At 41.3% G+C, this 18,400-nt stretch overlaps 1 protein-coding gene across 11 annotated transcripts in view; it reads left to right on the forward strand.

Moving 5' to 3' along the window:
• Positions 1-423: 423 nt before the first annotated feature.
• The window catches only part of R3HDM2 (R3H domain containing 2), a 162,579-nt gene continuing 144,602 nt past the window's right edge, over positions 424-18,400 (forward strand). For 6 of the 11 annotated variants that reach the window (XM_073663325.1, XM_073663331.1, XM_073663336.1 and 3 more), the window contains exons 1-2: positions 425-813; positions 8,657-8,752. The gene's annotated coding sequence lies outside the window, so the exon portion shown is untranslated. Of the gene's footprint in view, positions 814-8,656; positions 8,753-18,400 lie in introns of all 11 variants that reach the window. The other 5 variants (XM_073663334.1, XM_073663332.1, XM_073663335.1 and 2 more) reach the window with 3 other exon arrangements.

Here is an 18,400-nt window from a genome sequence, read left to right on the forward strand (position 1 = left end):
GGTACAGCAGGGAGTCCGCTATCCCTCACAGCTGACACCCGCCGATAATGGCGCTCTCTCTCTTGTGAGCCGTCCTGATCATGGCGCTGTACATGTGCGGCTGTTTCGTTGAGTGCACTGACCGCTGCACCTACGCGTACAGTGGAAGCCGGGAAGGGGTTGAGCTGCTCAGCCAAAATGAAAGCTGCGATGTGATTGGTTGCTATGGGCACAGATTTGATAAGTGAAGCCCCGTGTGTTTGTGGACCATCCACTCTACTGCACATATACGGACCGCACTTCTGCTTCCAGCACCGAGAGTCGTAAAGTGCTGTCACGTGATACAATCGCCTTCAGGTCACGTGGACTTGACGTCACCTCTCTTTCCTCTACCCGGATGGAACTAGCGACGCCAAGGGAATTATGGGGCCGGTGACGTAGGACGCAGTGCGTGACGACAGCGCGCTCGGGACGTAGCACGTCGCTTGCCAGGAGGAGGAGGAGGAGGGGTCTCGACATTTTTTTTCCTTCCTTCATTTCCTTTTTTTCCTTTTCTTTTCTTTCTCTTTTTTTTCTCCTTTTCTTCATTCGTTCATCTTTTCTCTCCGCCCATCCCTTGTTTTCTCCGCTCTTATTCTTTGTGATGCCCCCCAGCCTCCCGCGTGTGTCTCCGGCGGGCTCCCCTCCTCCTCTCTCGTATAGCCGGGGCTGACCGGGCTGGAGGGAGGGCAGAGGCATCCATGTCATTCTACCACTGCTTCCCATCACACAGCTTTATCCATCACGTTTAGTTACCTCTGCGGAGCCGTGAAGGGAGCGCAGCCTGAGGAGCAGGTAAGTGACAAGTGCAGGGTGGGCTGAGTGCGGCTCCGAGCGGGCACAGGACGGGGGTCGGCGCCTGCTGTCCTGGGGGTGCTATACGGACTGCTGGCCCCGAGCTGCCAATCACATGGCTTCTTCCATTTCCCCAAAGCCCTCTGAGCAATGAGAGCTGGCACCTGATTGGCCACTGTGTGCTGTTTGCACTGTTCTGTTGCAGGGGCAGCAGAGCTCATTCTTTCTGTGGGATCCATTTATTTAGAAATAAGTCTAACTATGACTCCTGTCTGACCATTGCCCACATAAAGCGTTCATGCAGCCTCTCTATACTGCTGTCACATGGCCCCCCATCTTCAGGCTGTACAGATTGAATGCCTGATTATTTTACTCTGAAATGCTTCAGTGTTTCTGAGAATACATAATGTGAATTGGTAGCCAGCGACTATCCTTGGACTAGTGATCTGAGACACGTAGTACCCGGCTATTCTTTGCTATTGACTACATTTTTATAAATATTGAAAAAAAACCTTAAATCCCAGTCATCTTACTAGTGATGCCTATTCTGGGTACAATATTCACGGAGCAGTTTTACTTCCTGGTTCTGCATGTTTTAGAGAGGGAGGGATGTGCAGGGGCCACCAGGAAGAATGATCGCAGGCATTTTCTTTCCCCATTTACATCATTTTGTGTCCTCGGGGAGAAAGTTCATGTTTTTGTTCATGGTATCACTCCCCTTTTACCGCTTGGAGAAGATATGTTCCCTCTGATTATAATATTGAAAGGGCAGCTGATGAGGAGGTGCACATCTCTATAGGGCCATTTGTGACTTATACACTGCTCAAAAAAATAAAGGGAACACTCAAATAACACATCCTAGATCTGAATGAATGAAATATTCTCATTGAATACTTTCTGTACAAAGTCGAATGTGCTGACAACAAAATCACACAAAAATCATCAATGGAAATAAAATTTATTAACCAATGGAGGCCTGGATTTGGAGTCACCCCCAAAATTAAAAGTGGAAAAACACACCACAGGCTGATCCAACTTTGATGTAATGTCCTTAAAACAAGTCAAAATGAGGCTCAGTATTGTGTGTCGCCTCCACGTGCCTGTATGACCTCCCTACATCGCCTGGGCGTGCTCCTGATGAGGTTGCGGATGGTCTCCTGTGGGATCTCCTCCCAGACCTGGACTAAAGCATCCGCCAACTCCTGTGGTGGATGGAGCGAGACATGATGTCCCAGATGTGCTCATTTGGATTCAGGTCTGGGGAACGAGCGGGCCAGTCCATAGCTTCAATGCCTTCATCTTGCAGGAACTGCTGACACACTCCAGCCACATGAGGTCTGACATTGTCCTGCATTAGGAGAACCCAGGGTCAACCGCACCAGCATATGGTCTCACAAGGGGTCTGAGGATCTCATCTCGGTACCTAATGGTAGTCAGGCTACCTCTGGCGAGCACATGGAGGGCTGTGCGGCCCTCCAAAGAAATGCCACCCCACCCCATTACTGACCCACTGCCAAACCGGTCATGCTGAAGGAGGTTGCAGGCAGCAGATCGCTCTCCACGGCGTCTCCAGACTCTGTCACGTCTGTCACATGTGCTCAGTGTGAACCTGCTTTCATCTGTGTAGAGCACAGGGCGCTAGTGGCGACTTTGCCAATCCTGGTGATCTGTGGCAAATGCCAAGCGTCCTGCACGGTGTTGGGCTGTGAGCACAACCCCAATCTGTGGACGTCGGGCTCTCATACCACCCTCATGGAGTCGGTTTCTAACCGTTTATGCAGACACATGCACATTTGTGGCCTGCTGGAGGTCATTTTGCAGGGCTCTGGCAGTGCTCCTCCTGTTCTTCCTTATACAAAGGCAGAGGTAGCGGTCCTGCTGCTGGGTTGTTGCCCTCCTACCGCCCCCTCCAAGTCTCCTGTTGTACTGGCCTGTCTCCTGGTAGCACTTCCAGCCTCTGGACACTACGCTGACAGACACAGCAAACCTTCTTGCCACAGCTCGCGTTGATGTGCCATCCTGGATGAGCTGCACTACCTGAGCAACTTCTGTGGGTTGTAGAGTCCATCTCATGCTACCACGAGTGTGAAAGCACAATTAACAAATTAACATTCAAAAGTGACCAAAACATCAGCCAGAAAGCATTGGTATTGAGATGTGGTCTGTGGTCCCCACCTGCAGAACCTCTCCTATATTGAGGGTGTCTTGATAATTGCCAATCATTTCCATCTATTGTCTATTCCATTTGCACAACAGCTTGTGAAATTGATTGTCAATCAGTGTTGCTTCCCAAGTGGACAGTTTGATTTCACAGAAGTTTGATTTACTTGGAGTTATATTCTGTTGTTTAAGTGTTCCCAATATTTTTTTGAGCAGTGTATGTCTACTTGCATCTGGATTGTGTCCTGGCCCCAAACTGAACTGTTTCCTAAACATATTAGGCTTTGCTGTAAAAATTTATAGAAAAGCAACAAGGAGAATACTGGGTGACAGGTGATATCGCTGGTTGTCTGCCTGTCTTGTTGAGGGGGAGGGGGGGGCGGCGGTCATATCGCCGGTTGTCTGCCTACCTCTTGTGCGGGAGACTAGGTTATATCGCAGGGTGTCTGCCTGCCTTGAGGGGTGTAAAAATCTTCTGTGTCAGGTTTGTGTGTGTCAATAATATCTGAACCTTTACCAAATAAAGTCAAATTATTTTTCTTTCTGAATACATATGGTAGATTAATATTGTCCGTCCACAAGGGTTCATTCGTTTAGAATTGGTGATTCTGGATCTGTGCAGAAATCTACATAACATCCGCAAGCATTCTCCGTCCCATACATGTATATGGGATTCCTGCAACTGTGTTTACAAATTAGACAATTCCTCAGTGAAGTTTTTGGCTGTCAGAGAAAATAATTTTATAAGATATGCCGTATATACTACTTTCCTCAGAATCTATGTGGAAAAACTTGAGGGATTAGCCTAATTGGCTAGGGCTAATTGTGTGGCTCAGCGGCACATCCGTGGATGAAATCTGATTGTCAACTGTTTTTTTTCCTTTCTAGTCCTAGCTACAGATTCTTTAGTAAATGCTTACCTTGCAAACGCAAGGTGTGTGAATGTGCCTCAAGGTTTTTTTTTTCAAGATCTGTGAAAAATTAGTGACGTAAAAAAAATTGAGTAATTTCAGGCACAAGCTATTCTCATGTTTTCTACTGTTCTGGCAGTGGCCGATACATGCATTAGGGTACGTGCACAGGTTAAGTATTTGTGGCACCAAAAACTCTCTTCTCAGGAAAAATGCTACGTGAAATACAAATATTTTGCTGTTTTTTACCCTCCATTTGAATGTTAGAAATATTTCAAAAACGCTGAAAGAATTGACATTATGCAGATTGGAAACTGCATCAAATCTGCAAGTAAAAAATGAGCAACGTGTGCATGAGATTTCAGAAATCTTGTTCACTTTGCTGGGACAGTAAAACGTTTTTTTCTTTTTTTTTTTCTTCTAACAACGCAAAGTGTGAACAAGCCCTTGGACGGAGTTGTGCTTTACAGCTCCGTTCACGGTTTATATCTGGCCACCACGGGAGCTGATAACAGCTAATTGGTGAGGATGCCAGGTGGAAGAACCCCACCAATGTGATATTGATGACCTATCCTAAGGATGTCACTTGTCCCTGGGCTGAACCAAACCTGATGCCCCTCTCTTATCTAGAGTCTTCTTCAGGTATTGCAGATCAGCCTCGTTTTCTTGTATGGAGCGGAGCTTCAATACCATTTCCAATGTATGTATGAGAACAGCATTGTGTCTGCCATAACTGTGAAGAAACTGCTACTCCACCGAGCTGCCATTAGGGTTTTTTTAATTTTTCCAGAAAGCTTCTAAACTGCGCTCACGAAGTGTGTATGTGTCCTCATTACAGAGAACTATGAGGCCGACTAACAAGTCCTGTCTGATACATAGAAAGCTTAGGCTAGACAGTCTGAAAATCTTTACATATCAGTGGCTTGTGCTTTTTGATAAATTGGTTGCATTTTTAGACACTTTTAGATTACACCAACTAAGAGAAATTTGGCACATGCTGTCATGTTTGTAATCCTCTGTCAAACTATTTTACTTTTCCATTTAGACCAAACCTCTTGTTGAGAGAGGAAAAACCATCACTTTATAGATGTGGTGCAAGACATGTATGTAATTTTTTTTTTTTTATCAAAATTCAGACCTATTTAAAGTGTAACTATTTTACTTTTTATTTAATAAATTAAGGGGGGTTCTCCACTACTAGGACAACCCCTTCTTGATCTAAATGTTTGGCGCCAATAAAATGAAGCCTACACTCACCTCCCTTGCCGGCGCCATTCCAGCGGTGTCGGCTCTCGCGGCTCTTTCGAGGTTGTTGTGACACATGACCCCGGCTCTCAATCAGTGCTGGCGTCATTGTCTCCGCCTTCGTACAAATTGAACATGAAGAGGAAGTCAGATCAGCCGCAGCCCGGACTTCCTCTATATGTTCAATTCGTACGAAGGTGGGGACAGTGACGCCAGCGCTGATTGGGCGCCGGGGTCACTGGTCACAACAACAGCATGAGAGCCCCGGGACCGCGAGTGCCGACACTGCTGGAACAGCGCCGGCAAGGGATGTGAATATAAGCTTTTTTTATTTTATCGGCGCCAACCTTGGGGTATGGGAAGGGGTTGTCATAGTAATGGACTACTTCTTTAAAGGTATGTGCATATGGTCCAGACAAGCAGAGCTTTGGACTCTGTATACTTTATGCTCCGTCCAAAGCGCTGCTTTCTATTGAGTGCAGGTGAATCCGCATGTGTTCATTGAACCATGCTGATTCACCGCATTCAATACATTGTAGTGCTCTCATTTCTCTTGCGGAGACTAACGACTCGAGACAAGAGAAATTGACATGCTGCGGTCTGGAAAGACGTGCCGCTTGTCCGTGTCCGCAGATGATCCGCAGGTGAATGGAGACGCATAGTGGACATGGGATTTCTACCAGTCCCATCCACTATGCTGTAACATCTGGCTGCTACGGGTTTGACGCTGCATAAGCACACAGTCAAACCAGCAGCGGCTCCTGATCGTGTGCACATACCGTAATAGTACACATGAAAATAAGCGACTTTGTAATATATCTCATCAGAGAAATCTGCAACTTTTTCCTTCTAGAGTGATCATTCATTCTCAAAATTCTCAAATCCTGGGTAAAATCTGCATTCAGTGAAGACATATTTTTACGTTACATCTTACCAGAGAACCATAGACACAAAAAATACCCAATAAAAGTTAACTTTTAATAATTATCCTTAAAAGTGTACTCTATAGTACAAGTGAGAAAAAACTACACATATATCTCAAAAACAGGATACCATGTAAGGAGAATATAATATGAAATTAGCAATTAATTCAGGGAAACTTACCCTGGATAGCACCTAATAAGATTGCTCTCCCTACCTAACAGCGGAGTGTTTTTCACCCTAAGGTTCAGATGGTGTCCCCGCTCCTCGGAGGCTGTCCCTCTCCTTTCCCTAGGTATCCCTACACCGTCAAAAGATGCCACACACATACATATAAATGGACCAATTGTAGACTATTCATGTCATAATTGACATGCTCAATATAAAAAATTACAACAATACCATATCAGTGGGGAGTGGGCAAAAATAGATATAGTTGCACAAATAGAAGGTTTTTGATTTACAGTAGCCCACTAATATAAATAGATAGACATGTGTACCAGTCAGCAAGTCCGAAAAAAATATTAAGAATATTTTCATCCCCAATCAAACTAGGATTCAAGCAATGCCATAAATGATATCAATTAGTTGGCCTCAGACTGGTGTAAAGTCATCCGCAAATAAGGTTATAATTATAACCTTATTTGCGGATGCCTTTACACCAGTCTGAGGAATCTTATAATATTGATGTCTGAAATATTGTTATTATAGCTTTGGGAAATTTTGTATTGTGGATTGACTACATTTAGTCATTGTACTAAAGGCCAACTAATTGATATCATTTATGGCATTGCTTGAATCCTAGTTTGATTGGGGATGAAAATATTCTTAATATTTTTTTCGGACTTGCTCTGACTGGTACACATGTCTATCTATTTATATTAGTGGGCTACTGTAAATCAAAAACCTTCTATTTGTGCAACTATATCTATTTTTGCCCACTCCCCACTGATATGGTATTGTTGTAATTTTTTATATTGAGCATGTCAATTATGACATGAATAGTCTACAATTGGTCCATTTGTATGTATGTGTGTGGCATCTTTTGACTGTGTAGGGATACCTAGGGAAAGGAGAGGGACAGCCTCCGAGGAGCGGGGACACCATCTGAACCTTAGGGTGAAAAACACTCCGCTGTTAGGTAGGGAGAGCAATCTTATTAGGTGCTATCCAGGGTAAGTTTGTCTGAATTAATTGCTAATTTCATATTATATTCTCCTTACATGGTATCCTGTTTTGAGATATATGTGTAGTTTTTTTCTCACTTGTACTATAGAGTACACTTTTAAGGATAATTATTAAAAGTTAACTTTTATTGGGTATTTTTTCTGTCTATGGTTCTCTGGTAAATATATATACCCTATTACCAATTTAGTTTGGTGAATATTTTTCTGGTTTTTCTTACGTTACATCTTAACATTAGCAACTGTCCTCTCCTATGCAGAGGGAAGGAGGTGAGTGGGAGAGGTGATCGAGGCAGAGCTCCCACTCCAGTTTACATACGATCTTATCAGTAGCAGCTGTCATCTCCTATCTCAGTAATATAACAATCTTTCTTCACCTAATGCAGATTTTACCCAGGAATTGAGCATTTTGAAAATGATCAGTCCTGGCAGAAAGAGAGAAGCAGATTTCTCAGATAAGATATATTACAAAGTTTCTTATTTTCATCTGCACTATTGATTTATGAAATAAACATTAAAACAACGGTTACACTAAGTTTGTAAGTCTTCCACATTAGTTTGCCCTGAAAAGCTTCAGTGTTTTAAGGAAAAAATAAAGGCAGGTTTACTCTTCAAATGGCTCCAGAATTCTGGATCAAAATCTGCGCCACATTTATCACATGTTAGTGGGAAGGGTTGTGGTCTAGCTGGATAGGATTGTGGCTTCTAATTAGCCAACGTTCTTCAGTAGTAAGCCACCTCAGAGGTGCTTAAAGATGTTCCAAATTTATCACCCAATATGAGCTGCTGTGATAAATTTGGCACATTTTCACACTCTCTCGTTGAAGCATAAAAGTGTTATCCGAGACTTTGGTTATTTTTTGCTATGCTGATAAGAATTTACAGGTAGCTCGTTGCTAATTACCTGCGTGTTCAACATGGTGACGATTTCTGCCTGCTCAGAGCAGTCACGGATGGCTCCTGCCACTGATTCTCCTGCTTCCAGTGATGTCGCATTGACTGAACTCTTCTGCCTTGTTCTGTTGATGGGTCATCTCTGCCAATGTCATCCTGATTGACAGCTGGCTCCCTGCTGCCTAACCGCGGGGAGCTAGCTGTCAATCGGCATGATGTCGGCAGTGAAATGTACAATTTATTTTATTCTGTGGTAATTGCAACAGTATTACATAAGTGAGACAAAAGCACAGAACGCAATCATAAGATACTTGCCCTCTTACTGCTCTGAACATTACAGATGGAGCAGAAGTAATGGCACACCGGTAAATGGCAGGTATTATACATTTGTAGGTAGTGTGCGAGTGTAGATTATGTGGAGATGCAATGGATTCTGGGACAGAGCTCATTATTCTCTAGAAATTGACATTGCATGTGACTTGTAGAGCTGTGCAAGCTTGTCTTCATCCATTCTCTCCTCCCTGACAGACTTAAGAACATTATCCACTTTGCTGGGTTGAATGAAGTCGTCTCTACGTACAGCTGCTTGGATTCTCCAGTAGACTTCTTTTAGATTCTGTTTTTGTAAGTATGGACAAAATATTTATATATATGAATTTTGTTATTTGGTACGTTTTGTTCTTGGTGCTTAATATGACAGCAGCCCTGGGTTTACCCTGCCTTCCATGTAAGTATAGAGTTCATCAGTACAGTGGATACAGCTTAAAGGGGTTTTCCTATGAGCGAAAGGTCATTTTAATCACTAGATCTTGGAATAATAGTAACTTCCACAATTGGATGTGTTTATCTCAGCACAGGAACATTTTATTTAATCTTATAAATGTGCCCCTGTGTAATGGCTGTGTCTGACCGTGCCGGAACATGGTCTGATCATACCACAGCTCCTGGGCAGGGGGGGATGCAAAAGAGATTATACAGACAGGACAGCACGGGATCACAGCTGATTCTTTTTGTGAGGTAAAACATTTCCCTGCCTGTTTTTAAACAATGTTTTACTTCAAAGAAAGAATCAGCTTTGACCCCATGCTGTCCTGTCTGTACACTCTCCTTTGCTCCACTGCCTGGCCAGGAGCTGTGGAATGATCAGACTGTTTTCCTATACGGTCAGATACAGCCATTACACACGAGCACTTTTTATCTCCGCACAGGGACATTTTATTTAAATACATTCAATTGTTGAAATTATCATTCCAAGATCTATTGATTAAAGTGAACTTTTGTTCTTGGGAAAGCCTAACTTACAAGCTAAAGGGGTTAAGTGCACTCTTCAGTGCAGACGTAGCCTAAGGAGTACGTCAGAAGCTTTGTCCAATGTGTAATTTAATGTTCCCTTAGGCCCTATTCATCAGATAAGTATCAAAAAGGAATAGTCGGCACTCCGTATAGCTAGGGTGGTGCACGTGGAAAACAATGTCTGTAGGAAAAGAAAATCCCGGCACTCACGTGTTGATAATCAGTTGATTTATTCCACAACTCACACAAGACGTTTCAGCCTGTCCAAGGCTTTTTTCAATTGTGGTTAAATACATTCAGTCAAAATATTTATAAACAAATCCCCGGAAATGACATAATTCTCATTAACATAAAAAAAGAGTAGACCAATAAAAAAATTATATATAACAGAATTTACAACAACATACAAAAAATTAAGCAATAATAAACTTAAGTTGCACAATGAAAAAGAACAAGTGAATTCATATATTTAAATAATCCCCAATTACACAAAGACCATATACATCGTAGATTGTAAAATTTATTGCATGCATATACCACATTATATCTTTATTTCTCCACATTCTTTTAGCTAAAAATATATAACATTTCATAGTTTTTCCAGAAAAAATCCTTAATGTTTTTAGGATTTTTTAATATTTCCCATGGAATCAAATATATCAATGACAAGTAAATTCATATATATAAATAATCTCCAACCAAATATGAGAATATAAATCCCAAAACATAGATTCCATTTCATAAATGTATCAAAGATATTGCCATCTAAATTTCTCAATGTTCGTTTTATTAAACACATTCTACATTATATCATTTTTCTGGAAAAAAAAAAAAAATTCTTGATATTTCTAGATTTTTTCAAAAAGATTTTTTATTAGAACAATACTGTTTATTACATTTGTGTATACAACTGATTCCTCATGAACAGCCTGCAACAAGTGACTAAATCTATCTTTTATTCTCTTGCCCTTTATAATTCTATTAATAAATACCTTTATAAAGAGATCAGTATACTGCCATATTCCCATAGATCCCAATTCACATATAGAAATAATATGATGAATTTTTTCTACTATCACTTTATATCTCATTATAAATTGTAACTACATATAAAGCTACTACTGAAAGAACAATCACAGACATACGGGAATAGAGAACATCTATGTCCTAAGTGATCCTCACCTCCCCCAGATCGTTGTCTGAGATAAAAGTGACTTTTTAAATTTATCCTTTGTTATCCTCTATTCCCTAAATTAGACCTTATTTATTTCGTTAAATGTGACAGTATAATTAACTGTCCACCCGTGATTCCTAGAAATACATAGGGAAGCCGTCCGGCTTACATCATGTCTTATCTCCGCATTCAATCTTATTTAACCCGACAAAATGTGGCAAGTACAATATGCATCCCATTTGTTCCTATGCAGATACTTCAGGATTTCATCGCATCTGAGATGTCTAGAAAGAGAAATAGGATGTATATATTACTCATTATCCTAATCACATAATACCACTAACATCATATTCTCGATTTAGGCCATTTGGATATAAAGTTCCCAAAGTATAAATCCAAAAGGCTTCTCTACGTAAAAGGATTTTTTTGATACTGCCTCCTCTTCTAGGTGTATCTATTTGTTCTAACACCTGATATTTCAATTGGGCTATTGAATGTCCTTTTTCCTTAAAATGTAATGGAAGGGGAAGCGAAGTATCTCCACACCTGATAGTGGATTTATGTTTATTAACCCGTGTTCCTACTGACTGCATTGTTTCTCCAATATATGAAAAACCACACGGACATTTTATCTGGTAAACCACATTTGTAGATTTACACGTGTAGAAGCCCTTAATATTAAATCTTTTACCTGTCCTAGGATGACTTAAATATTCCCCCTTAATTACATTACTACATTGAGCACAATTCAGACAGGGATATGTTCCTTTATTTTTTGTTGTAAGAAAAGTTTGTCTTGGAATTATTGCATCGCTCCCAACATCCGCCCGTATTAGTTTATCCTTCACATTGGGCAATCTCTTGTTACAGATAAGGGGAGGTATATTAAATTCCATCACATTCGGATATGCCTGCCCTAGAATATGCCAATATTTCTTTATAATCTGATCTACTTTTAAATCGACCGGATGATATTCTCTCACAAAGCATATACGTGATTCATCCCTTCTACGTGTTTTTTCATCAGTAACCACCTCTCTTAATGCCCCATTTAGAATACGTTGAGGATAGTCTCTCAATCTAAAATTTTCACACATTTCCTCAATTCTTTTTGAACAGATGGAGGGGTTGCTAACAATCCTAGTCACTCGCTGAAACTGTGATTTGGGGATAGCCTTTTTAACAGAATATGGGTGTGCACTCCTAAAATGTAAGATACTATTCCTGTCCGTATCTTTTTTTATATAAGTCTGTCTCAAAATCCCCTTTCTCATTCCTAAAAACCATAGTGTCCAAAAAATTTATCCTCTCAGTGCTAAATGAAATGGTAAATTTTAGTTCACTCCATACACTATTCAAATCATCATAGAATGTCATTAGGGTTTCGGCAATGGGTGCGAATGTGGCCCCCCCCATACGCTAATACATATATGTCATTTTTTGAGGAGCATTATGTCTATGAACATCCTCTATTCAAGATACATGGGAGAGCCTGGTTTAGGTTCATAGATGACATTTTTTGCGTATGGGAGGGGCCACAAGAAACCCTAATGACATTCTATGATGATTTGAATAGTGTATGGAGTGAACTAAAATTTACCATTTCATTTAGCACTGAGAGGATAAATTTTTTGGACACTATGGTTTTTAGGAATGAGAAAGGGGATTTTGAGACAGACTTATATAAAAAAAGATACGGACAGGAATAGTATCTTACATTTTAGGAGTGCACACCCATATTCTGTTAAAAAGGCTATCCCCAAATCACAGTTTCAGCGAGTGACTAGGATTGTTAGCAACCCCTCCATCTGTTCAAAAAGAATTGAGGAAATGTGTGAAAATTTTAGATTGAGAGACTATCCTCAACGTATTCTAAATGGGGCATTAAGAGAGGTGGTTACTGATGAAAAAACACGTAGAAGGGATGAATCACGTATATGCTTTGTGAGAGAATATCATCCGGTCGATTTAAAAGTAGATCAGATTATAAAGAAATATTGGCATATTCTAGGGCAGGCATATCCGAATGTGATGGAATTTAATATACCTCCCCTTATCTGTAACAAGAGATTGCCCAATGTGAAGGATAAACTAATACGGGCGGATGTTGGGAGCGATGCAATAATTCCAAGACAAACTTTTCTTACAACAAAAAATAAAGGAACATATCCCTGTCTGAATTGTGCTCAATGTAGTAATGTAATTAAGGGGGAATATTTAAGTCATCCTAGGACAGGTAAAAGATTTAATATTAAGGGCTTCTACACGTGTAAATCTACAAATGTGGTTTACCAGATAAAATGTCCGTGTGGTTTTTCATATATTGGAGAAACAATGCAGTCAGTAGGAACACGGGTTAATAAACATAAATCCACTATCAGGTGTGGAGATACTTCGCTTCCCCTTCCATTACATTTTAAGGAAAAAGGACATTCAATAGCCCAATTGAAATATCAGGTGTTAGAACAAATAGATACACCTAGAAGAGGAGGCAGTATCAAAAAAATCCTTTTACGTAGAGAAGCCTTTTGGATTTATACTTTGGGAACTTTATATCCAAATGGCCTAAATCGAGAATATGATGTTAGTGGTATTATGTGATTAGGATAATGAGTAATATATACATCCTATTTCTCTTTCTAGACATCTCAGATGCGATGAAATCCTGAAGTATCTGCATAGGAACAAATGGGATGCATATTGTACTTGCCACATTTTGTCGGGTTAAATAAGATTGAATGCGGAGATAAGACATGATGTAAGCCGGACGGCTTCCCTATGTATTTCTAGGAATCACGGGTGGACAGTTAATTATACTGTCACATTTAACGAAATAAATAAGGTCTAATTTAGGGAATAGAGGATAACAAAGGATAAATTTAAAAAGTCACTTTTATCTCAGACAACGATCTGGGGGAGGTGAGGATCACTTAGGACATAGATGTTCTCTATTCCCGTATGTCTGTGATTGTTCTTTCAGTAGTAGCTTTATATGTAGTTACAATTTATAATGAGATATAAAGTGATAGTAGAAAAAATTCATCATATTATTTCTATATGTGAATTGGGATCTATGGGAATATGGCAGTATACTGATCTCTTTATAAGGTATTTATTAATAGAATTATAAAGGGCAAGAGAATAAAAGATAGATTTAGTCACTTGTTGCAGGCTGTTCATGAGGAATCAGTTGTATACACAAATGTAATAAACAGTATTGTTCTAATAAAAAATCTTTTTGAAAAAATCTAGAAATATCAAGAATTTTTTTTTTTTTTCCAGAAAAATGATATAATGTAGAATGTGTTTAATAAAACGAACATTGAGAAATTTAGATGGCAATATCTTTGATACATTTATGAAATGGAATCTATGTTTTGGGATTTATATTCTCATATTTGGTTGGAGATTATTTATATATATGAATTTACTTGTCATTGATATATTTGATTCCATGGGAAATATTAAAAAATCCTAAAAACATTAAGGATTTTTTCTGGAAAAACTATGAAATGTTATATATTTTTAGCTAAAAGAATGTGGAGAAATAAAGATATAATGTGGTATATGCATGCAATAAATTTTACAATCTATGATGTATATGGTCTTTGTGTAATTGGGGATTATTTAAATATATGAATTCACTTGTTCTTTTTCATTGTGCAACTTAAGTTTATTATTGCTTAATTTTTTGTATGTTGTTGTAAATTCTGTTATATATAATTTTTTTATTGGTCTACTCTTTTTTTATGTTAATGAGAATTATGTCATTTCCGGGGATTTGTTTATAAATATTTTGACTGAATGTATTTAACCACAATTGAAAAAAGCCTTGGACAGGCTGAAACGTCTTGTGTGAGTTGTGGAATAAATCAACTGATTATCAACACGTGAGTGCCGGGATTTTCTTTTCCTATTCACCAGATAGTCCATAGGTGTGTACTTTTGGCCTCCATCTGGCCATTATGCACCTGCGTATCGTTTTTCTGTATAGGAAAGCGCAACAGACCGCCTGTCTGTACTGAATAGTGTAGTTTGTTTTTTAGTTAAAGTGCACCTGTCAGCAGGATTGTGCGCAGTAAACTACATAAACTGTCAGGTGGGCGACATTACACTGATTAAAATACTTTGGTTGATGAAATCCGTCCTTTGGTTCTTGTGTAATCTTTACTTTCAGTTAGCATATAATGATGTGCTCATGCTTCGGGGCGGCCTGTGGGGGGCGCTCTCTCTATCTGGTGCTCTGCTTACATATTCATCTGTATGCTCTTATGACAGCTCACTGTGCCTTCACTGATTTGCCTCCTATTTTACCTAGCCCCGCACTACTAGATGGATTATGTAAAATAGGAGGCAGGTCAATAAACGATCAGTGAGCTGTCATAAGAGCATACAGATGAATATGTAAGCAGAGCACCAGATAGAGCGCCCCCCGTCAGGCAGCCCCGGAGCATGAGCATATCATTATCTCCAAACTGAAAGTAAAGATTACACAACCATAGGACGGATTTCATCAACCAAGGTATCATATTACTCAGTGTAATGTCGCCCACCTGACAGTGTGTGTGGTTTACTGAGAACAATGCTGCTGACAGATGCGCTTTAAATCTGTCCCTATGGTGGTCCGATGCCTAGCATCCATCCTGACTGTGGCAAGTGTCGGGTTGTAGACCTTTTGAGCGTATGCGCTAAACAGAGGCTATAAACACAGTGCGTCCCTAGCCTCATCGATCTAGGAGTCTCTCAGCTTGTCTGCATTCAGTCAGAGCCTCTGAAATGTTATGTCTTGGCACTGTATCAAATTGTTTGGATTAGGCATATTCTGCACGTGTGTCCGAGCATTGGACGATGTGATGGTGTTTAAAGTTCAGGTTTTTGTGATGAATTTGACTTACACGCCTATGTAACAAATCTCATGTGTGCCCCTAATGCAGGGTGGGCCGTTTATATGGATACACCTAAATTAAATGGGAATGGTTGGTGATATCAACTTCCTGTTTATGGCACATTAGTATATGGGAGGGGGAAAACTTTTCCAGATGGGTGGTGACCATGGTGGCCATTTTGGATCCAACTTTATTTTCTCCAATAACCCCACGACAGCACCAAAGGAGGATGTCACCCCACCCTAATAGGGACAGGAAACACAAAGAGGTTAAATAGCCCCTCCTACATCCTCCCTCCAGTGTTTTTTCCTGTCCCTATTGGGATGAAGAGGTCATCCAGGGTGCTCTGTGCCGGCGGCAGACACCTGACATACCTGTTTAAGCCGGGCAGCTGGGACCGGGCAGTTTTCTCCCCCTTCCCTGATGCTGCTCCCGTCTCCTCTGGACTCGGGACTTCTGTCCCCACCGTGTCCGCGCCTGCGGGTAAGGTCCGGTGGGTGTCGGGCTGGAGGCCTCCTCGAGCTCTCCAGCCCTGCTCCTCTCCACCCTCTAAGCGGCCTTCGGCGGTCTCCGTAGCGGAGCGCCACGTGTGGAATCCCGGAAGTGACACGGACCGCCGGGAGACGTCACTTCCGGTATGCGTTCCACTCTGGAACGCAAAAACCAGGAAGCGGCCGGAAGGTTGCGTGGGACACTGGAAATGGGTCCCTGACGTCACTTCTGGTCTGTACGAAAAAAAAAAAAAAAAAAAGGGTGAATAACCCCGCAGGTGTTCCTGCTTTACCAAATTGGACCCAGGGGGAGGAGCTACACCACCCTCCTCCCCAGGGAAGAGGAGGAGCGCTGAGTCCAGTCTCCTATGTAACAGCCCTGGACTGAAGACAGCTAAGTTAGGACCTAATCCATTTGTTTGCTACATTGGATGTCAAAAGTCTATCTTTGCCATGTCTGCGGAGCCCAGCGCGATTCCAGTCCCAGTAAGTCTGGCACTGGGGGTCCTTTCCTAGGTGCAGGTTCGAATTAATATTTAATTACCCTTCTCCCTCTTTTTTAGGGGGACAAGGATCCTGCACCAGGAAATAAATCTAGCCGGAAGTGTGCGATATGTTCAAAAAAAACTGTCTTCTTCCAGCAAAAAATATTTATGCCAGAAATGCACAGAAAAGATTGAGGGAAGAGCAGCCGTCCCTTATGGACGAAATCAAAGGAATAGTCCGGCAGGAGATTCAATCTTCATTGGCCTCCTTTTCCCGATCCACTTCTCATTCGCTCCCAAAGGCAAAAAAGAGGAAAATTTCCCTGGAAGAAAGATGAGACTCTGATTCCCAGGATGAAACATTCCTTCCAGAAGACCCTACAGAGGAAGGTGAACTTAGTTCAGCAGAGGAAGGTCCGGAAAATAAAAAATATTATTTTTCAATGGAATTTATGGAAGACCTCTCAGCAGTAAGAAGAACGATGGAAGTGGAAGAAGAGAAGCCCACTAGATCAGTCCAGGAAGAGATGTTCGGTGGTCTCCGTTCAAAGAAAAGGATGGTGTTCCCGATACATAAAAACATTCAGGATCTAATCCTGAAAAGACGGCTGAATACACCAGCGGAAATGAAAAATAGGTTTCCCGTAGATGAAGAAACCGCAAAATGTTGGACCGAGATACCTAAGGTCGACATTCAAGTGGCAAGAGTAGCTAAAAAAACAGTATTGCCATTCGAAGATTCCTCCCAACTAAAAGATCCTCTGGACCGTAAGATGGACAGCCTTCTCAAGAAATCCTGGGAGACATCAGCAGTCCTTATGAACACAAATGTAGTCTCCACATGCGTTGCACGGTCCATGTCAAGATGGCTCAACCAGCTTGAAGAACACCTGGCTATGGGCACATCCAGAGAGAAGATACAAGCTTCCCTACCTTTACTGCAGAAAGCCACCGACTTCCTGGCGGATGCTTCAGCAGAATCCGTGAGGGTAACCGCCAGAGCAGCAGCCCTGTCAAACTCCACAAGGCGAGCACTATGGCTGAAATCGTGGAGCGGTGATGTGGCCTCTAAAATAAAACTTTGTTCTATTCCCTTCAAGGGAGAATATATGTTTGGCCAGGCCCTTGACGACCTTCTGGAATAGGCGGCTGACAAAAAGAAATCCTTGCCTGAACCCAGACACTATAAGAAGACCCCCTTTCACCCCCCTCGGGAACAGAATCCCCAATACAGGGGGAAGGGCAAATCCGGTCGATGGAGCTACCCCAAAGGGGGTAAAGATAGGAATATTTTTTTCCCCCAAAAGGACAACGACAGCGCATCGGTGACGCCAGTGCGGTGGGGGGACGAATCATGAAATACTTTCCCCAATGGCAAAAGATCTGCTCCAGTCAATGGGTCTTAAATGTAATTCAAGAAGGGGTAAAAATCGAATTCTCCTCATATCCTCCCAAAAGAGTAAGGATAACTCATCTAACCTCTCCAAGATTAAAAACCGTTCTGATGTCCGGCCTAAAAGACCTACTATCCTTGGGGGCTATTTCACCAGTTCCAGAAACAGAAAGATACACAGGCCACTATTCACGCCTGTTTTTGATAAAGAAACCAAACGGCACATACAGAATAATAATAAATCTAAAACCCTTAAACCAGTACATTGTCTACCGAAGATTCAAGATGGAGTCCATCAAATCAGCAGTTCCCTTAATAGGGCAGGGGTATATGATGGCAACCATAGACTTACAGGACGCATACTATCACGTCCCTATACATCCAACATACCGGAAATTTCTAAGGTTTGCAGTGGTTCAAGAGGATCAGACGTTACACTTCCAATTCAACGTATTGCCGTTCGGGATATCTTCAGCACCAAGAATATTCACCAAAATTATGTCCAGTAGTGGCTTCAATCAGGAAAGAGAAAATCTACATCATTCCCTAC

This window comes from Phyllobates terribilis, unplaced genomic scaffold (genome assembly GCF_046119375.1).
Source record: "Phyllobates terribilis strain yellow unplaced genomic scaffold, ASM4611937v1 Scaffold_2__4_contigs__length_985480577, whole genome shotgun sequence".
Taxonomy (NCBI): Eukaryota; Metazoa; Chordata; class Amphibia; order Anura; family Dendrobatidae; genus Phyllobates; species Phyllobates terribilis.